Raw genomic sequence first — 6,572 nt, 5'->3', positions numbered from 1 at the left:
GAACAACTGCCTTACATATGCTCTAAGAGCTCAAGGAAAACATGGACAAAAGTACTTTGGGCGCAGATGTGTTGAGCTGAGTAACTCTCAGGTTCCTTCTAGCTCAAATGGTGCTACGATTCTGTTGTCTGGGACTTGCACGCCAGCTTAGCTTTAGAAGGCAAAGAATTCTTACTTTCCAGTAAGCGTGGATCTGCTACTCATCACTCACGTGCACGTCAAGGAAACTCCCAGGATGGCCAGAATGGAAACAAAAAAGAGAATGATGGCAAAGTACAGATAGTGCATTCCACAGACGATCTTCGGGCAGGAGCGGGCAGCCAAGCAACCCCCTGTGCCACAGGCAAACTCTGCAATCAGACGAATGAGGCCCACCACACGTCCAAGCATTAGACCCTAGAAGGCTCCCAGCAAAAGAAGCAAGAACAAAAGCAGGGTATTTAGAAATGATGAGAAGCCCATTCTAGTAGGTCATAATTATCATCCTACCTGCTTTCTCCACTAAGAACCAACAAATGGCTGACCACAAGGTCACCAAAGGTCACCAAAGCAGGGAACAGACGCCAATGCGTGTGTTTACCAGAGTGGGCTGTCGCTCTCTGCAGTCTTGAAACATCATTGTACTGTTAATTCTCCAACTCCAGGACACTACAGGTACCCCCTGCTTTTCAGAAGTTTGCTTAATGCGCCACTTTGCTTTTACAAAAGACTGATGTTTGTACTTGTTTTCACCAGCCAAATTTGAAGAGCATCTTCACTTTTAGGAAAAAAGGTGAGAAACGAAAATAGCTTCCAGCGTTCGTTTTTCAGTGTGGCCTTACAGAGGGACCCCTCCGAGCCACTTAGCCGGCACCTCGCTCAGCCTCTCAGCATCAGGCCGCCCTAGCTTTGACCTGCGTCTGCGAGCATCTGTACTTGACCTTCGTTTGTTCTGTGCTTCCACTAGCAGCATGTGTCCTAATGGGTCAGAAAAGCCCGAGAGAGATTATTTTTTGGGTCTGGAGATGCTAAAAAGTTTTCCCATATAAATTAACAGTAAATGCTTCTTCACTTGACGCCATCGTGGCTGAGGTGAGGTGTCACAGAGACGCTCCGCTTTTGGAGAGTGGAGGAAACCTGTACTGTCCACTCTGACCTGCGCTCAGGTTTGCCTTGACTGTTATTTTGTATATAGATTTAAAAAACCTGTGGCTTATTCTGTAGGATAAACACAGCTATGACTTATGTTCTACAATTTGCAGAGTTGGTATTAAATCATTATATTTATAACTATACAGTTATGATATTTGTAACTATATAATAGTTAATAGTAAAAACTTCTATTAAGCTTTTGGCAATTAAAAGCATTTATTTTCCCTGAGAAGTAGCGGAGGTGGAAATATATGTCCCCTGTTCCCCTGATTAAGATGTTATGTTTAGCGGAAACAGTATTACATACAGATTAAGAGTATGAGCTTTGGATGGAGGAAAATGTGAGTCTGAATCCCAAGATCCCACTTCCTAATATTAAGTAACGTGTGGAAAGTACATAGACATTAACTTCCTGCACCTGCTCCTCATCTGAAAATGATGATAATAAGGTTAACACTTGGGACCAATTAAGGCTTTGAGCCAACAGAGGGAGCTGATTCCATCCTCCAGCAAAGGCGCAAGAGCGTGAATCCTCCCAGGAGCATAGAACTCTGGAGATAAAACACCACACGAACACCACCACCACTCAGGAAGTTAGTCCTGTGTCCAATCATTTCACCCAATGTCTTTCTCCCACATCAGAGAAGAGGTGTCACTTGTGATGTTGTTGGGGCGACTGCCCCGTGTAGGATGATGTCTCATTCATGTGGCAGTTGCACGACACCTTGGAGATATTTTTGCTACAACGACATTAAGAAAACAAATAGCAAAAATGGATATAAAAGTCGCCCTGAATACTAACACCTTAGCACATTAGCTTCTTTGACCTTTTTTACTCCTTTCTAATCCTTTTTCAGAGAGAAATGTCTTTTTTGCATAAGTATAGTAATTGTTGAGATAATATCTTTTAATCCGCTTTTTACATCTAACATAATAGCTTCCTCATTTCCCCAAGTATTGGTATAGCGTACAATAATGTCTTTGGCCACTGCCTCCTTGTTGAATATCTGTACATTCTTTATTGTTATAGACTATGTTGCAATAAGAAGGGATGTCGGTCACTGGATGTTCATCTTAACAAGTTTTCAGCTAAATAAATGATGCCCAGTTGGGAAAACATGAAGTGAATTCAGTGTTAGCTGATGGATTGCCTCCTAAATACCAGAGGTCTTGATTAGCCAAGAAATACTCTGCTATATTTCCTTTACTCTTCATGCCAAAGTTTTTAAGGAAGATTTTCAACATTAGTAGTTACTCTCAGCTGACTCAGAAATGGGAGTATCCCAAACAACCCAATTCCAAAGCAGTAAAGGTGGGTACAGTTCTCCAGTCATCTGAGAGGGACCAACACGTGACAGGGCACCGCCAAGACCTTCCCAGGCGGTGACGCCCTGGGCTGGACCACCACAGCTCACCTAGCGCATAGTTCCCCAGTTCTTTGTCAGCCCCCTGCATCATCCCCTGGACTTGTGTCAGTCCAAGTCACTCAGGACAACGGGACAAGACAGACTCAAATGCCCACAAAAAGGCAGGCATGCCGGGTAAAAGGGATAAGAGAACGGAGTGTCAAACATGGAATTCTCTCTCTCTTTTTTTGTTTTTTGCATTCAACCCTCTACACAATCTGTAATTTTCACTTGGAATTTTGTTTTTACTTTCCTACCTAATGTGTTTTCTAGTTATGAAGGTTTTAATACATCTTAAAAATCACTGTTTGTGATTCAAGCATAAAAAAACCGAGAACTGATGGATGCGGGACTTGCCTGTGTACAGGATGCAGCCGATCACCGCGGGCATCACCAGGAGGAACACGGGCAGCAGCTTCTGGTACCCGCACAGGATGCCGGTGGCCTTCGCATGGGACATGTCCTTGCCTGAGAGGCAGCGCTGCACGATGACCTGCCAGGGAAGCACCACCCCGTCGTGAAATGACCAGAGAGTGAGTTCAAAGACAGGGAGTGCCTCTTTTCAGGAATTAATGTTACAGTGACCAACGGGATGATGGCTAGAGAATAAGGAGCTTTGGAGGAAAAGCGGGGCATGAATCCCTGCTCTCTCCCATGAGTGTTTGACTTCTGTGCATTTCTGGTTTCTCATCTCTACCTAAGGTTACCTGTGATGTACTATCCTGAATATTTGGTATAATGTGTATAAAAGACTCTTGGTACCTAGAATTCAATACACATTGTTACTATGAAAATATGTTTATAGCTTCCAGGCTGCATTACAACAATGGCTATATGCTCCTCCAGGTACAAAGCCCTCGCTACTGATTCTTGCAACAAGCTGTGTAAGTTGTGCCTTTAATATTTTAGGCACTAAATAAGCTACATACTCATCAGTGTCTCTCCACTGTTAAGGAGCAGTTGTCCTTCGGGGAAATCAAGACCATTGCCATAGAAACACCAGAGTCAGGCACCCATCAGAAGAGAATCCGCAGACATTCATCAGACAAAATATTCTGAGGACCTCATTGAGTTACGAATCGAATACAATGGTCCTGGGAAAATCAATTTACATAATTTCATTGTTCGTATTTAAGTTGTACAATCTCTTGACTAACAAAGAATTTTCTAGCAAATCAGGGTTTCTACCCCTAATGCCAGAATAACTTCTTGATGTTTTTCTTTTCCAGAAATGTTAGAAAATTGGGATGTCTTTTTCTTCTTAATTCTCTTTGGAGAGACAAATCTGTTAGGGACAGCAGCTGTGCCTTTAGAGCTGGGGGAGCAGGTGATGTTTTTAGACAGAGGGCTAGAAGCAGACAGTTGTGGGGACAACACAAATTAGAGGTGAGGAGGGTGCCCTGCGAGCAGACAAGCAGGTCAGGCATCAGAACTCAGGCTGAATGTGAGACCACTTCTAGAAGGGAAGGCAGGTGGTCAGAGGCCACATATAAATAATAAAGATGGTTCTGGCTGGTGTGGCTCAGTGGATTGAGTGCCGGCCTGTGAACCAAAGGGTCACTGGTTTGATTCCCAGTCAGGGCACATGCCTGGGTTGCAGGCCAGGTCCCCAGCAGGGGGTGCACAAGAAGCAACCACACATTGATGTTTCTCTCCCTCTCTTTCTTCTTCCCTTCCCCTCTTTAAAATGAACAAATAAAATATTTTTTAAAAGCCTATACAAATAATAAAGATGGTTCTACAAGTAAATGGTGAAAATGTGCTTTCTTTGGTAAATATGTTGAGAAAAATCAGTTTATTATAAAAAGAAAATCAATCCCACACTAATATCACACATGACCATTGATCCAAGATAGGCTAACATTGTGAAATAACAAGTTTGAGCTTCCAGAATCTATTTAGGGTGAAAAAAACCTAAAAACAGACAAACAAGCAAACACCTTAACTGCTATAAAAAGGAACAGTCAGAAAACAAAAAAAATAATATCCTGGAAGTTATAAATACAAAAGCAGAAGAACTTGAGCATAAAGTTGAAGAAGTCTCCTAAAAAGGAGAGCAAAAGACCAAGAGATGGAAGATGGGGAGAACAGGTAAGAACATTAAAGAATCAGCTGAGAAAGAATCAACCCAAAAATCAAGGTCCCAAAAAAGAAAACAAAATAGAAAAAAACCAAAGAAATAATCCTCCCAAATTATCCAAGACATCAATGACCAGATTAATCAGGCTCACAATCACAATGGACAAAAAGAGAAAAATAGCTCTACATACAATAGTACATTGTGGAGGCATTTCTGAAATGCTGAGGACAAAGGAAAAACAGGTCACATCCAAAGGTTCAAGAATGACTTCAGCCTTCTCAGCGGTAACGGTGGAAGTCAGAAGGCCACGAATCTATGGCTTTGGGAGTGTTATTTCCAACCCATATGTGTGTTAAAGCCAGAGGATCAGTTTAGGAAAAGTTGGAGTAGAGACATCTTCAAATGTGCAAATTCACAATAAATTTGTCTCCTGTCTTTCTCAGGAACTTCCTTGAGAATTTAATTGCCTGGAAGAAGGAAGAAGGAGTAAATCAAGAAAGACGGTGATATGGAATCCTGGAAACCGGGGCTATAACCCAAGAATGAGGGGAAGGGATTTCCTGGCTGTGGGTGGGCCCCAAGCGTGCAGAGCAGCACGGCAGTCTGCGAGAGGCCGAAGGCTCTGGGAGAACGAGAAGAAAAGAGTAGGTAGGATACTTGATGTGTCTGCAAGTATAGAGAGGCGATTGAGGCAAGTCGCGGAGGGCTTGGTGTTTGAGTAATAATTACTAGGAAAATTTAAAACAAAAAATTAAGAATTATTTATTAGAAGCAACTACTTATCTAGAGATTTAAAGAAAAGCTAAAGAAGAATCACTCGGAGACCATCATGTGGCTGGGCTGCGAATGATGTTTATGCACTCCCAAGCACGGTCGCAGCCCCCTCCAATCCACTGGGCCACACCAGCCAGGGCAGCTTCTAATTTTCTGAGGACCCTGCATACTGTTTTCCACAATGACTGTATCAGTCTACATGCCCGCCAAGAGGGCACTAGAATTCCCCTCTCTCCACATTCTCGCCAACACTTACCTCTTGCCTTTTTGTTAATAGCCATCGAAACAGGTGTAGGGTAATATCTCATGGTGGTTTTGATCGGCATTTCCCTGGTGATTAGTGATGTTGAGCCCCTTTTTCTTTCTCACCTGCCAGATCCATGTGCTCACCAGCCCAGTAGGGTCTACTCCGAATCACTTTTCAAACTCCTCTCCTCTTGTTTCCACGCCACGGACACTTGCACAGAACCACACTCTCTCCTCGCTGGGTTTCTCTGATTTATGTCATTAAAAAAAAAAAAGTTTCCAATATGGAAACCTGAGAATGTTACTGCCATGTTTAAAGTCTTCAATGTCAAGTAAATGAAGCCTCAAATTCCCAGGTAGCCTATAGAGCACCCCTCCCCCTCCGGGCCAAGCCTCTCTTGCGCATTTCCTCTCTGCCTGGCCTTCCGCACTTCGCCGCCTTCTACAGCTGGCAGGCGCCGCGGACTTCTGCCGCCTCTGGGAAGTCCCTTGATCCTAAATGCTGCAGGTGTTTTATGCCTTTTATTTCCTTTCTTACAATGATTTTGCTGCTATCCCCTTAGAACTTGATCAGGTTCCACCTCCTCTGGGAGACCCAAATGTAAAAGTAAAAGGCTGTGTTGATCGTCATAACATAAAGGCCTGGGACAGTGCTGGGCAGATTGGAGTCGTAAAAATAATGTGTGTTGCAAACTCTGGTCGCCCAGTTAAGGCAGTTCCACTTGGACCAACAGGGGGTGCTGTGGGACTAACCATGGGTAGTTGGTGTGTGGCCACTCCCAGCTGGATGAACCCCCAGAGAGCTGCAAGCACTTTTGCTCACTTTTGGGGACTTGGCAGCTGTGCCTCCCTGAGGAAGGGCATCAGTGGAGTCAGGTGATAAACCATGAATTATTCAGCAGAAGTCTGAATAATACCAGCAGAAGTCTGGGAGC

At 43.7% G+C, this 6,572-nt stretch overlaps 1 long non-coding RNA gene across 1 annotated transcript; it reads right to left on the bottom strand.

The window, feature by feature from the left end:
- Positions 1–1,338: 1,338 nt before the first annotated feature.
- Positions 1,339–5,946, bottom strand: LOC139441075 (uncharacterized). The gene is made up of 3 exons (XR_011651464.1): positions 5,761–5,946; positions 2,895–3,030; positions 1,339–1,871 (listed from the first exon to the last, which is right to left on the bottom strand). It is a non-coding gene; the product is annotated as an uncharacterized lncRNA (long non-coding RNA).
- Between the last annotated feature and the right edge of the window lie 626 nt (positions 5,947–6,572).

Source organism: Desmodus rotundus, chromosome 7 (genome assembly GCF_022682495.2).
Source record: "Desmodus rotundus isolate HL8 chromosome 7, HLdesRot8A.1, whole genome shotgun sequence".
Taxonomy (NCBI): domain Eukaryota; kingdom Metazoa; phylum Chordata; class Mammalia; order Chiroptera; family Phyllostomidae; genus Desmodus; species Desmodus rotundus.
Note: the sequence above shows the minus strand (reverse complement) of the source record. Positions and strands in the feature narration are given on the sequence as shown.